This window comes from Acomys russatus, chromosome 4 (genome assembly GCF_903995435.1).
Source record: "Acomys russatus chromosome 4, mAcoRus1.1, whole genome shotgun sequence".
NCBI classification, from domain to species: Eukaryota; Metazoa; Chordata; class Mammalia; order Rodentia; family Muridae; genus Acomys; species Acomys russatus.
In genome coordinates this window covers 25,027,172-25,042,483 of record NC_067140.1, presented here as the reverse complement: position 1 = coordinate 25,042,483, position 15,312 = coordinate 25,027,172, and positions in this window count along the sequence as shown.

The window sequence follows — 15,312 nt, the reverse complement described above, 5'->3', positions numbered from 1 at the left end:
ATCTTTGATTGGTACGCTGTATGTATGTATGTGTGCATATATGCATGTATGTCCTTGTCCGTCTGTATACACTCTACTCTCCTGCAGGGGAGCTTCCACTGCCTAATCCCTGAGAGTTCTGGGTCCTGGATGTGGGCATTGCTGCCAGCAGTGTATGACTTTTCCGTGTTTAACACTTTCTTATTTTAATCAGCATACCTAGCTGATAGATTTCCTACAGGATTATTATACATTCTTAGATTTGGTGGATCTTTCCCTTCCCGCTTCCCATGCTCTCTTATATGTTTGTAACCTTCTACCCCCAGCATCCACCTTCTGCTTGCCCATCATACATTCTATTGCCCTTCCCCCGGCCCGCTCTTAACGTCTCATTTTTTTTCCCCTCAGATCACAGGCTCCATTCTAGTGTCCTGGACCCAAGCTCTCTCTGACACGAATACACACACATACACAGCAGATGGAAACATATGTGTAGGACGGAGAGCATATGGGTGTAGAAGAATGCTTACTCATGTTCTTTGGGGGGAGGACTGGGGGGAGTAAACTGATGCAGCCACTGTGCAAACGAGGAAGGAGGGTTCTCAACACTAAAAGCAGAACAGAACCCCGTATGAGCCAGCTTACATCGTAAGCCTTTCATATGAGACAGCTCCGTTCTGTCTCCCGTGAATGCTGGACAAGCCTGCATCCTACCACAGGGATGCCTGCACAGCCATGTTCACTGCTGCTCTATTTGAAATAACAAGGAAGTGCAATCGAGGGAGATGTCCATCAACTGACGAATGAGGAATGAAAATGTGACACATATACATAAATAGAATTTATTGAACTCTGCAGAACGATGGAATCATGACATTTTCAGGAATATGGATGGGAGAGGAGAATGTTAAGTCACGTGGCCCAGACGTGGCATTGAAAAGCGGTCCTGTGGCAATCATCGTTTGCAGCTGGGACCCAGCACTCAACTGCAGGTGGAATGCTGGGCAGGGTCCCACACTGGCTCCTGGCCTCTCCCTCTGCTCATGGTGATCACTTGAGCTGTGGAGAACATTCACTTCCTGGCTCCTCGGTCTTCACAGCTCTACAGAACAAGAGCAGGCACCCACTTGCAGTTTCCGCACCTTTAAAAAGTTGTCCCTGCAGGGGGATTTAAAATCTGATGACCCAGGAGCTTATCGTGGAGAAAAGATAGGCGCCACTTGGATTAGGCAGAGCTGGCTCACCTTCCTCCATTGTTCCCCAGCATCTCTGTAGCCTGTAAGACTCAGGCAATGAGCCAGACGTGGTGGCGCACGCCTTTAATCCCAGCACTCGGGAGGCAGAAGCAGGTGGATCGCTGTGAGTTCGAAGCCAGCCTGGTCTACAAAGCGAGTCCAGGCCAGCCAAGGTTACACAGAGAAACCCTGTCTCAAAAAAAAAAAAAAAAAAAAAAAGACTCAGGCAATGACTTGAGCACATCTTCAGCGCATGCAGCCTTGGCTTGTGTCCTTCTGTTGAGCACATCTTTAGTCTATGCAGCGTTACCCTGTATCCTTTTGTCTGCAGGGTTCCCTGGGGGACTGGAGAGCCCCAGTCCACCTCACATGGCCACACACATGTACCCCAAGCTCTTCCCTCCCACATCTCCTTACTGGCTTCCTGCTACCACCTCTCACTCCCCCTACACAGGCTCCAGCTCTCCGCTCCGCAAAGCCATCTGCCTGTACAGCTGTGCCAGCCAACCTATCCACAGCCCCTCTGTGCCTCAGAACTCAGGAATCAAGTGTCACAAGCCCCTTCTCTTTCTTACCAATCTGCTCCCTTCTGCATTTTCATTTTGAACCTGCAGGGAGAACTTAATCTCTTTAAATTGATCTCCACTGAATCAAGGTCTTCAAGAGCTGAGGGTACAGGCCGCTTGACCAACAACGCTGACTAAACAGATTGAGGCTGAGGGTGAGAGTGAGATGAGACTAGAGGTGACAGGACGGAGAGCACAGCCCTGATTCAGAGAGCTAGTTCTGAGGATGTGTCTTCTCTATGTCAGGCCCATGGTGATGACAGAGATGACTTGTGTCCACACGGTCACATGCATGGATGAGTACACCTGTCTACAGGCACCAAGATGTAGAGGTTTGTGCCTGAGGAATTTGTCTAGTGGTGTTTCATTAAAGCTGTGTACATAACCAGACCCCACCATGGTCTCTGCTTATCTTACCCTGACTCTTCTTTCTTCTGTTTTTGTTCATTTCTACTTTCATTTTATATGTATACACCTAATTTTGTGTTTCTATATAAAATCTATAAACTAAATATGAGAAAAAAAAATGAGGTTCTCTTTGTTGGTCACCTGTTGGCTCCATAACTTTAGCTATTGTGAATAATGATGGAGTCAACTCTGAGGTACAGCTGTCTCTAGGTTGTCTGACTCAGAGCCCCTCAAGTAAATACAAGGGACAATGCAGGTGGTCACGTGGTCTATTAAACAATTGCCCTTCCAAACAAAGAGCTCTGAGGTAGCCAGAGTGTCCTAGGAATTCCTAGATCCTGCTTTCCCCGTGCCAAGTGACTGGACAGTGAGTCACAAATAACAGGTGTCTAGGGAAAGGAAGGAGGTGTGTCATGGTGCCCACAGGGGCCACAGCTCGTCCCTCCTGATGCTGCCCTGCCCTGCCCAACACCTCACTGTGGTGAACTAAGCCCTTCAACTGATAATCAATTCTGTTTGGATGAGATTAGCATATGGTCCAGAATTGACTGCTGAAAGCTGAGCTCCAGCAGACAAAATCCCAGCTTAACAGCCAGCTGTTATGGAGGCAGGGCCTGCCGGCCACTGACCTGATGGGAAACTATGCCCTCTTCACAAGAGGTTGACTCTGCCCTTCCTGTCTGGATGTTCACAGCCAGCTGCTTGCTGGGCAGGTACCAGTCTCATGCTGCAGACCCTGCAGTCCAAAGCCCAGTCCTTCCTGTCCAGGAAGACCAGGCTCTCCGACCGTGAGGATCTCTGCTTGCTATTGCGTCAAGGGCGAGTGAGGCTGTGTGGGCGTTAGCGACTTTTGACAGGTACATTTAGATAGAAAGCAGAAGACACGCATTGGAGATGGGTGGACAGTCTGAAGTCACCCTGGGCTCTGTCAAAAAACTCATTGCACTGACAAAGAGTTTGCGCAAGACACTCAAAAGCTCCCGGAGGCCTCCCTGTGGACTTGGTGAAGCGCTCGGGCCTTCAGGATTACTTACAGGGCAGGACAAACACAGCCCTGAGCAAAATCCACAGCTAAGGCTTTTAGGAAACAATGTTTTCTAGTGGGATCTAGGGGCCCACAGATGCCTCTGCTTAAACAGCCGGTGAAATACCATGCTGAGTTTAGGTTTGCAGGTACTTTAGGTGACTGACCTCTCACTTTCTGGCAGAATCCATCCGTTCCCCTAGCCAAGCTTAAACACACACCTTAATATCAGAGTGCAGGTCCCAGAGTGTGCCTGTCTAAATTTCAGCTGCTAAGCTCCACGAGGGGGAGGGGGGTCCCCACCTGCCCGCCAGCAAATGGTCCCCAAAGTGTAAACGGTCAGGCGTGGGGGAGCCCACAACTCAGGCTGCAGATGAGGGGAGATGTGGGTGAGTGAGTCTAGCTGGGAGGGAGTCAGCAGCACTGGAAGGGAACAGAAGGGGCATTGCGGTGCATGCCGACAAAGTGCACCCTACCCCTGTACAGATGGACAAACCCCCAAACACCATAATAAACATACATCTCCAGTTTATTCCTCCAGTTACCACAATGAAGTATTCCGACAAAAGTAGTTTAAGGGGAAAGGGCTTATTTTGGCCTACAGTTCAAAGATGACAACAAAAGAACCCCCAAGCCCACTCTGGGCTCAATTCTGGGGCCACTGGGGGGGGCCGTAAGAGGATCCAAGACATAGATGACAGAGACAAACTCATAGGGCTTTTTAAAGGAAGGTAACTGCCTTAGTCTTGTTACCATAGCCATTTTCAGCTTGTGGGGAACTATCTCAACATGTCTGTGGCTTGCTGAATGGTCCTGAGTAAAGAGATTAAAAGGGAGGTGAGACTATTGCATGGAATCCAGTGCCTGATTCCTAAGGAATAAGCTATGCTTTAAAGAGTTCAAGCAGGTCTGAAGGGATGGTGTAGTGGTTGCTTGCACATGCTTGTGGCTTTGGCAGAGGACCTAGACTCAGTTCCTAGCATGTGTGTCAAATGGCTCACAACCACCTGCCCTTCAGCTCCAGAGAAACAGACACCTTCTGGCCTCTTCAGGCACACACACACACACACACACACATGCAGGTGTGTGTGCATGCACACACATACATACAACACAGAGACACACATGCACACATGTGCACACACATACACCACACATACCACAGACACACACACACACACACACATAACGCACATAACACGCACACACAGAATAAAATACATCTTTAAAAATAAAAGTATTCAGTGTAAGAAGGATGTTCTCCACCTCTGATCTCCCATCTTACCCCTTCAGTCTTCTCCCTGTATGTTGTACATACTAAAGTAGGGACTACATTGCCTGCCAATCACACATGCAAATGGCTCCCCCTCAGGGCCTCTTTCCTCTGCAACATATGAGGGCCACTGGGCAAGAGGAGTCAAATTCCTCTTTGCATACCCAGATCTTGCACTCATTAGATTCTCAATAAGCGTCTGAGTGTCAGTCACTTCAAAACATTTACAAATTACCAGGAAGGGCAGTGAAGACCCTATGTGTCTACCTGGGTCGCTCTGGATATTTGCACAGAGGACAAGGGGCTCAGAGTGCAGGATGCAAGTGGCTCTAGCCCTCAGCATACAGCCGCAGCGGGACCTTTGGTCCCTCCTCGTCTCTCCCATTCTGGAAATAATAGCCATCAACTCCTGAATCAAAAGTCCCCTGCAACTGAGCGACTTGAGTACTGGATGCTCATAAGCAACACCTGTAGAGCAGGCGTCGGGACCTGTTTAATTCTGCCAGACTCGTGGGACATGAGACAGGTCTACACAACTGTGGGTGTAGGGTGAGTAGCTCTTTTAAGGGAAAGCTTGCGCCGATGAATAGGCAGCAGTGTAAGCGTGAACCCGAGATTCATGTGTGTGCGTGTCTGTGTGTGCGTGTCTGTGTGTGCGTGTCTGTGTGTGCGTGTCTGTGTGTGCGTGTCTGTGTGTGTGTGTCTGTGCGTGTTTGGATGTGCATGTCTTTATGTTTACAGAAGTCTAGGTAGGTAGACTGTTGTGGAGAAATCTGCCAGAAACTTTTAAGGGTTTGCAGAAGATCAAGCGCACCCCAGGAGGGCTCTACCATAGGGATACATAGGCCCTGAGATACTCTGGAAGGAAAAGACCCATCCAGCCAACTGTACTGGGGGTGTTTACAGTGGTTAACTACTTTCCACCTCAATGTGAAACATCTGCAGGGAATGCAGACCTGATATCGTAACTGAATATAACTGACAAGTGTGCTTGAGGCACATGCTGCCTCCTGGGTACACTCAGGTCTTCAGTGAATCTAAAATCTTCCTGGGCAGGTCCTCAAGTCACCATCAGGGGCTTGGGGAGGGGGCATTCAAGTGCTAGTTTGCAACTGACTGCAGGGGAAGACATAGTTCAAACAGATGCCAGGGGTTCTTGACCATGCACACTTGTCCTGTAACCACAACAGCCCTCATGGCTCCTTCTCTCGCAGACACTGCACTGCGAGTGGGTACCACTCACACACACTGCACAGGAAGTCTGGTTCGAGGTTGCCTGGAGGAGCAGTGCTTCAGCTGGGACCTGGAGACTGGCTTCCCTCCCTTGGTGCTGTTACCGAGGCCACCCTCACACTGTCCTACAATGCGGAGTGACCATCCCTGCCTTCAGGTGAGGTGTCAGACCGAGCTGACTTGCTCACATCCTAAACTCTCAGGGGACGTCAGCTCTGGCTCTGGAGGGCAAGGCCACAACACTTTCAGTGCATAGGAGACAAGTCTGTATGATAACAAGCTCCTCAAAGACATCTTAGATACAGCACTGAGCCTAAGCGCTCCAACTGTGAGCAGAAGTGGCCTTGGATAGAGCAGGGCGAGGGGAGAACTCATGGGAGTGGAGGCCTCCTGTCAGCATGCTCTTGGCCTGGGAAGGGGCTCAGCTCCAGGAAATGCAAGTTCTCTCAGCACACTGTGCCCCCCCCCCCCATGTGATGAGCTGAGGGCAAAAAGACTCAACATGAGCACAGTCAAGGGTTTGGATGACGTGGAGGGAGGGTGCCAGAACAGAGAGCAGGGCAGCACCTTCCCAAGGGCTTGTCACATGCTCTACAACTGAGTGTGTCTAAGCTCTCTAGACACAGGCATACATGTACACAGACCACACACAAACACACATGTCCACACACATATACACACACATACACACACACATACACAGACCATATACAGGCATACACTGAAGCACGCATGTATATACACAGACACACACATGCACACATGTACACAGCCCACACGTGCTCATGTACATTCACACATTCTCACATATATACAACACATGCACATAAATACACCCATGGATGCACACATATTCACAGGCACATGTAGACTCTAGGGCCAGATCCCCACTTACCAGCTATATGACATTAGGCGGTGACAAAGCCTGCAGCTTCTTCTTCAGTAAATGCAGGATAACTGTGGCTCCCATGACGTCCTGTGTAAGGATAAAGAGGCAACACAGAGAACAAGGCTTGGAGCCCAGTGAACACTTGCCTAATGGCTGTTGTTGCTGTAGCTTTTGTAGTATCTCTAAATATACATGTGAGTATTCGTGTGTATGCATGCATGTGTGTGCGAGTGTGTGTTTGGCTGCACCCATCTGTCCCCTATGTGTATGTGTGTGTGATTATGTGTGTGTGTATGTGTGTATGTATGTATACATGTGCATGTGTGTGTTTGGCTGCATCCATCTGTCCCTTATGTGTGTGTGTGTGTGTGTGTGTGTGTGTGTGTGTGCAGGTGCATGTGTTTATGTATGTATGCATGTGCATGTGTGTATGCATTTGGCTTCACTCATTCATTCCTCATCTATGTTGCTCAGACTCTTCATTGCTGTCATAAAATGCATAAGAGAGAAACTTCGGTGGGCAGTTTATTTTGGCTCATTGTCTCCAGTTAACCTGTGCGCCCCACCTCCTTGATTCTGGCCCCACAGTCATGCAAAGCCTCGTGATAGTGGGAGAGCGTCGAGAAGGATTCTTCCCACTCATGGCAGAGAGGATACAGTGAGGACAGGACAGAAGACCAGGAACAGCCTCTTACCTAGTTCCTCCAGCGGGAGCCCACTTCCTGAAGGTCCCTCAGCAACATCACATGTGCAAGACATTTCACACTCAAACTGAACACCACAGGCATGATGCTATATTCCTTCAAGCTCTCCCTCCTCCCCTCCCCCCCTTGCAAAGTCTGTCTTGGTCATTATAATTATGCCGAGTTGGGAGAAAGGGCCAGAGTACCATTTAGTACATGTTTTCCCAAGGACACCACGTGTGCCAGGGAGCCCCTCATCCACAGGGAGGAGGCAGCATAGCCAGCCAGGCCACCTGGCTTCTGAACTTAGCTCCTCCTCCTCCTGGCCCGAGGAGCCCAAGCTGCAGCAGCAGGTCAAATGGGAATACAGTGGTGACTGTCCAAGGGTTACAGAGTGATGCACAGATTCATCTTAATTAGGCCAAATTCAGCTTTGATCAGGGCACTACTTTTTTATCCATTTTAAGCAATTTGGAAATGAAGCATATTTTTGAAATGACCAAGTGCAGGCTGCACCCAGGAAGGGCACAGCTAAGAGCTGACCCCTCAGTGCCAAGTGCAATTATTAAAACTGTGCGAGAATCCAGGAAATTGGCTGCCGTAGTAGTGTCTCACCACAGTGGAGCGTGTCAAGGGTTTAATTTACTGGAGGGCCTGGAAACCTGACTTGAACAAAAGGTGTCATGCTCGCTTCTGAACTGAGAACCAACCCCAGACTGTTAACCCCTGTGGGTCAGGCTCCCTGCAATGGGGTCATTAGCATCTGCATACTGCTCACATTGCTCTGCTGACAGGTGAATTAATAGAAGCGGAGTGAAGGAACGGAGCGGATGCCGTGGGCACCCTCAGGCTTGGGGATAGCTTGTACTCTGTGCCCTGCACTCTTTCCAGGGGCCAAGAAGTACTTGTGTTCAGTGAGGTCTTCAACACTGCCACTCTTGAGAAACCCGCCATCATGACTGCCTTCAGCTCTCCAGAAGACTGGGAAATTAGCACTGTACAACCACGTCCCAAGTCCTCAGATGCAGCTTTTCCCTTAGAGCTCTGCTGGGACCAGATCCAAGGCAAAGAGGTTAAGAGTGAAAGGGAAGTCCTGTCTGGGGCACAAAGGAGGTAGGTGCACAGTGATGTGAGGAGACCATAGACAGAGTCCATCCAACATGGACGGTGCCTGCCAATGGCCTGCAGACAGCACAGGTCTTGTCCTGGAACTGAGTTCAGAACTGGAAAGTCACAGCTGTCTGAGCACAGTCAGGTCACTTTTAAGGTCACAGCATGGACAGAGGGTGAGGGGAAGGAGGAAGGGAAGCCAGCGGAGGGTGCCCCAATGCAAGATGCAAGGCCAAGTGCTGAGTCAACTGACTGGGACAGAAACTTCTAGAGGGCAGCATGGTCCCCTTACTGGGGAAATGAAGAAGGGAGGACCTGATCCAGAGAGGCCTGCTCCCCAGCAGCCTCCGGAAGCCCCTGGTTCTAGCTGTCGCTATTGTAACATCCTGACCCAAAACAAATAGGGGAAGAAAAGATTTATTTCATCTTACAATTCTGAGGTCACACTCCATCATGAGGGGATGTCAGGGCAGGAGCTCAAGGCAGGAGCCGATGCAGAATCCAGGGAGGGGCACTGCTTACTGGTTTGCTCCTCACGGCTTGCTCAGCCTGCTTTCTTATAGAACCCGGGACCATGTACTCAGGACTTGTACCACCCACAGTGTGCCCCCACAGGCAGTCTGAGGAAGGCAAGTCCTCAGCTGGGTTCTCTAGTCTCAGACGACTCCCATATGTGCCACCTTAACAACAACAGCAATCTCCTCAGCATACTGCACTCCTCCTCCTGGTGCTGACTGACAAATGCCCAGGTGCTGTGTCCCAAGCTCCCTTAAGCCACTCCTAAGGCAAAGGCTGGCCTCCCACATGCCCCAGAGTGTCACCTCACATCAAGTCTACAATGTGGCTCCCTGGCCAGACTGCAAAGCTCTCCAAGGTTCTGAGAGGGAAAGGGGGTTTTCCTAAGTGGCTAAAAACAGATGAAGTGTGCCCAAGTTCCCCCAGCACTGGTGTGCAAATGGGCACACACAGGAACCTCTTCCAAGACATTGTGACAATTCCAATGCACACCACCAGCAGAGACATTTCCTAAGTTTTATCTTTAGCTTAGTCATTCTGGGACCACCCAAGGGCTCCTTAAGCACTTCTTGGAGATGGATTTTTTGTCTCAGATCGGGATTTCATGCCTCATTATCTCGCTGCATTGTGACTTTTAGGTGATCATTTCTCACTTATTATTTTAGTGGGGGTACTGGGGGATGCAATGTTGGGAAACGCTGAGTTATTTTCTTTCCTGGCAGATCCAGAGCCAGGGTCCCCACCATGAAGCCAGCCTGTTTCCATAGCGTTGTCAAACATAGGTGGAAATTAAAAATTCTGAATGTACTTTACATAATTAGTGTTTTAAGCGTGTGTGATTTAAGCACATTTTAAAGGCTGATTTGCCGTGATTCCCACCATAAGTCTCTCCCATAACGTATACATCAGCGCTCTCCAAGATTGCTCCCGAATGTGAATTACTAAGTGCTGATGAATAATTTTGAATAATGTGCCTGCTTCCACCATTGAGTGGGAAATTAAGATTATGGCGTTGCGCCATTTAGAACCGACTGGTTTGCCAGAGTGAAAATGGCAGTTGTTTGGCCTCCTGAAATCACCACTGTTGCCACAGTATGGAGGGGGGTATGGGGGTTCCATGGCAGGGATTTATGATAATATGTCTCAGTCTAGAATCCTTTTTTTCCTCATGAGGCTGGGGAGATATTTCATTAAAGTTTCCACCTCCCAGCTTTGAGGAATTGAGTTTGGATCCCCCAGATTCCCATAAAAGCCAGGCATGTGGTTTGCCCATAATCCTAGCTTCTTGGATGTGAGGATAAGGGGTTCCCTGGGCCTTGCCTAGACAAGTCCATGAGCTATTGTTTAATGTCTCAAGATACGAGGTGAAGAGAGACTGAGGATGGCACTAGACCTCTATTACTGGCCTCCACAGGAACACATACACAAGTGTTCTACATAGGCATGTGCTTGCTTGTGTACCCTGCACCCTCCACGCCACCTACATGCCACACAAAAATAGTTTTTTTTTTCCTTCCAGATACCAGGAATGGAAACTTCAGGTAAAGCAGGGAAGCAGTTAAGGGCTCAGTGTGTTAAGGCTACCTGGTGGGTGGGTGTTGGCTGGTCACATTTGTGCCACAATGACCACACCTGACAGGCCAGAAGGGGGGGGGGGGCTCCAAACACAGCAGGTGCTGGTGGACAACAGGTGCCCCACTGTGCTGTACACAGTACAATATTTTTGAACTTTAATTTTTTTTTTTTTTTTTTGGTAATGCCCATGCAGAAGCTGATAGAGTCTATGATGAACCAACACCCTTGGTCACCAGCATGCCTCAGTCCCCAGGATGAGTGCACAAAGACTGTTATGATGTCATCACCAGCCTTCCCTGCAGCTCAGCCATGCTAAGCACGTGCTGTGTTCTGCCCTCAGCGCCTTCCCTGCCTTCCTCCATCAAGCACCATTTGGTAAATACCATGGTCCTCAGTGCAATACTGAGCAGAAGGAGACTCAGATACTTCTGGAAGTTTCCACAAAGCCACAACTCTATAAATCAAGGACTCAATTTCACCTTGACTCTCTGGGGCTCAAGGCCAAAGTTTCTGAAAGCCACATTGACATCAGCACCAACCAGAGCGATGGCCACTTCCTGACAGTTCAGTCCTGAATGTTCGGTGGACCTTATTTTTAACCTTTACAAAGCTTGTACCAAGTGGGCAGCAGCAGCAGACTGCAAATGAGGATGCTTGAGAGATGCCAAGAAGGATCCACCCAAGGTCGCACACCTGTTAATCAGCAAGGTCAAGAGGAGAAGGCATCGGTTCACTCCGAGCACTGAGCACCTCTCAGCTCGCACCCGCAGCGAGCACCTGACATCTGGCCTCCCTCAACATAGTCCCAGCGCAGATAGGCAGCAGGACTCCGTTGTCTACTCTCCTCATCCCCCAGGCGGGTACCCATGCCTTGCGCCCACCTCATTATTCTGTGGAGGACTCAGCCACCTCATAGTAATAAATACCATAGCAGACTGACATATTGGAGAAGCCTCACCCCTGGGTCACCTCTTACCTCAGCCTCCTACACCTTCTAGATCATGAGGTTGCTCTTGTCCTCTTCTCCTACCAGGCTTGCCCCCAGGCAATCACTGCTGGTCTCCTTGATGCAAACATCATCTCCAGATGCCTCATGAACCTTAACCTCGCCTCCCATGATGCCTACATCCAGGTTCAAAGGTCCAGGGTCTTCCTCCTCAGATTCCTGTGCCCACTTCACAGTGTACAAACTCCCATGCCAGGCACTCCTTCGGACGCTAGGGATGCACAAGAGAATACAGAAGCACAATTTCCCACAGATGAACGCAGGCTTCATTCTGGAGGGAAAGACAATTAGTGATATGAAGACTGCATTATAGCACAGAGATAGTGTGCATGGGAAATTGACAACGAATGTGGGGATGAGGGACATGCCGGCCCATACTTAGGTGGGGGGTTCTGTATGGTTAGTGGAGCCTTGGGAGGCTGCGAGGCCAGGAGCTATGCAAGGAGTTGGTAAGAGCCTACAGGGAAGGGTTCTTGGCCAGGGTGGGCCCCCTGGTTGAAAGGGAAATAGATCCCAGAGAAAGAAAGGAAGTGGTGGTCCCAGCGGATCCACAGTTTTCCTGTGGAGTTTTCTGTTCCTGTGACGAAACACCATCATGCCCAAAAGTGACTTGGGAAAGAAGTTGGTTTGGCTTAAGCTTCCACTTATTGTCTATCACTGAGGGAACTCAGGGCAGGAACTCAAGGCAAGAGCTCAGGGCAGGAGTTCAGGGCAGGAACTCAAGGCAAGAGCTCAGGACAGGAACTCAAGGCAGGAGCTCAGGGCAGGAACTCAACACAGAAGCTCAGGGCAGGAACTCAGGCAGGAACTGAAGCAGAGGACACAGAGGATGCTGTTCACTAACTTGCTCCCTGTGCCTTGCTCAGCCTGCTTTCTTATACTAAGCAGGACAATCTGCTTAGGGGTGGCCCCGCCCACAATGGGCTGTGCCTACTCACATCAATCATTTATCAAGAAAAAGTCCAACAAACAATCCCACAGCCAATTCAGTGGAGACAATGTCTCATTTCAGAGGACTGTAGCTATATCAAGTTGACAAAAACTAGCTAGCACAGAGTCCACTTCAAAGAGCTTTGGAGATGAGATTGGAAACACTGGCTTCTGGCCTCAAAGGGGTGATGAATGGCTCTGGAAGGAGGTACACACGCCTCCAGACATCACTGTAGGAGGGGCAGAGTAGAAGAAGGCAGCTGGGTCAGGAGCATTGCAAGGCAGCCCAGTCTGTGAGGACACAGGAGCCAGCGAGCCACACTTAGCCTGAGAGCAGTGGGTTCTGGTTAACCATAGACCTCAGACAGGCCATGTCCACTGGAGGTTGGTGTGGGAATTGTGTGGCCATTGCAGTCTCAGAACGTCTCTGCCTAGATTCTGACCTTCCCTGAAGTGCCGTTCGTTGTGCTAACACTGCCCATCTGCTCAAGATAGACACTTTGCCCAGTCCTCTCTCACTCATACTTTCCCATGAAATAAAAGTTACTTTCACATACATTCAAAACACAAAGCAAAAATCACAGTTCTAATTTTTAAAGGATTTATTTATGTATGCGTGAGTGCATGCATGTGTGCATGCCTGTGTGCATGCCTGTGTGCATGTGTGAGTGTGTGCATGTGTGTGTGTGTGTGCACGCGCGCCAGAGCTAGAGTTATAGGCGGTTGTGAGGCACCAGGCTCGGGCCCTCTGAAAGGGCAGCAGAGCTCTTAAACATTCATCTCTCCACTCACTCCAAAGTTCATGTGTGTGTGTTTGTGTGAGGGTGTAGGTACAGGCCATGAATCTAGAAATGGGCCCATGAGGCAGGGGAAAGGAGGCTTTAGGGAGAGTGGTGGGGAAGTAAGAGAAGGCATTTGTTTTATAATGGGAAGATAAATACTGGGGATGGGAGGTAACAGCAGAGTGAGGGGGAGATGGGGAGGTTTAGGAGATGGCAAGAATCAGCTCAAACTAAATATGTGTGAAAATACATGAGGGACACCATGGTTTTGTGTATTAATTTAAAACAATCTCAGAGAAATAGGCTCCCTTCCCTTCCTGAAAAGAGAACCGTTTGGGGTGCACTGTGCTGAAAAGCAGAGATACACACAGGATATTGAACAGAGTGGGAGTCGGGGCACTCCCACAGCCCCCCTAAACTCCAGGGTTGCTGTATACGTAAGCAGGGAAGGGAGCACGTGCACTGCTCTGTCTTGGGATGTACACTGAACATTTGCTCCCTCCCATGTCACACATGCACAGCACAGTGAAGAGGGAGGCACAGCGGGGCGGCAGGTGCTCCCACAGGCTCCTCCTGAGGAGGCTTACAACCGCCACCAGGTAGAATTGGCACATAGATGAATCTGTGGCCCATATAAGGATTTTTGTGAGGTTAAAAACAAGACCAAAACAGCAAATAAAATAACAATAATGATAATAACAACAAATAGTAAACATCCCCAGGAGCCCAGCCAGAAAGAATAAGGAAAGCCCGACTTTATGCCTAACAGGTAAAAGCCAGTTAACAAGGGTATACTTTCACTAGGGTTTGCTCTGCGCGGCCCACTCTCAGGCCCAGGGAATTTGCGTTTCTCTTTGAAAACTCACCTGCATGTGTGTCTTCATCTTCTTGTTATGTTCATCCTCTGTCCTCACCCCTGTGTGTGACTACACCACTAGCTCACACCACTGTGTGTGACTACCTCCACATTCCTTTAAAAGATGGTGTCCAGTATATGTGCGTAACTGTTCACTTGTAATTTTGTCTGTATACTATGTGTGTTCCTGGTGCCCATGGCATTTTAGAAGAGGCATCAGATCCTCAGGAGCTGGAGTTACTGACAGCTGTGAACCTCCACAATGGTGCTGTGAACTGAACCTAGGTCCTCTGCAAGAGCAACACTGCTCAGAACTCCTGGGAATCTCTTTGGACCCTATTCTGTGTTCTTGAGATAGTCTATAGTCTACTTTGTAAAAAAAAAAAAAAATCATACCTGTATCTATTGTCTTTATAATGTTATTAGCTTGTGCCTAAGAGCTGAAGAGACATCTCAGTGGGGAAAATGGGCAGCTTGCAAGCATGAAGTCATGAGTTCAATACCCAGAGCCCACATTAGTGAAGAAGATGAGGAGGGAGTTGGACATGGTGGCATGTTCTTGCTGGGCTGGCAGACATGGGTTCTGTGGCCCACTCTTTAGGTACCCCGGCCTACCTGATGAGTTCAAGGGCGTCGGCCACAGAAGCCAGGATGAGTGGTGAATGAGGAACATGGTTGAAAGTTACTCTTTGACCTCAGTACTCATGTGTGTGCACGCACACACTCACACGCACATACACACAAAAGAATAGTTGCCAAAAATAAGAAGTTGTGCTCAACAATATTCTACACTAGCAACCTGTGAGAATGGGAGTTTAAAATATTTATCCAAGTAAAATGTCACTGATAATTACCCTACCTACCACTGTGTGTTGGGGCAGAGGCCTGGGAGCCCCCTTTCCTGTCTATCCTCTCCTATCCTATCCTCTCAGTTTTTCTGGATCCCTGACTGCAATGTCTCTGGCCTGAAGCTCAGACAGCTGCTCCCTGCAACATTCTGCTGGCCTCGTGCCAGGCTGGAGACAGGGCCTGTCAGGGTCTCTTTACCTCTAAGGCCACATAACGCTTTCTGCTGGAAATGGATTTGGCACCCTGGTCATGCCTGGCACCTGGAATGAGGCCTCAGGCCAGAAGCAGTTGACTTCACTAATTTGTGCCAGAGAGGGATGGGGGCCATTAGGATGGTCGTCAAAGAGGGATGGGGGCCATTAGGATAGCCGTTCTGGATCATGGGTGTTGTGAATGCA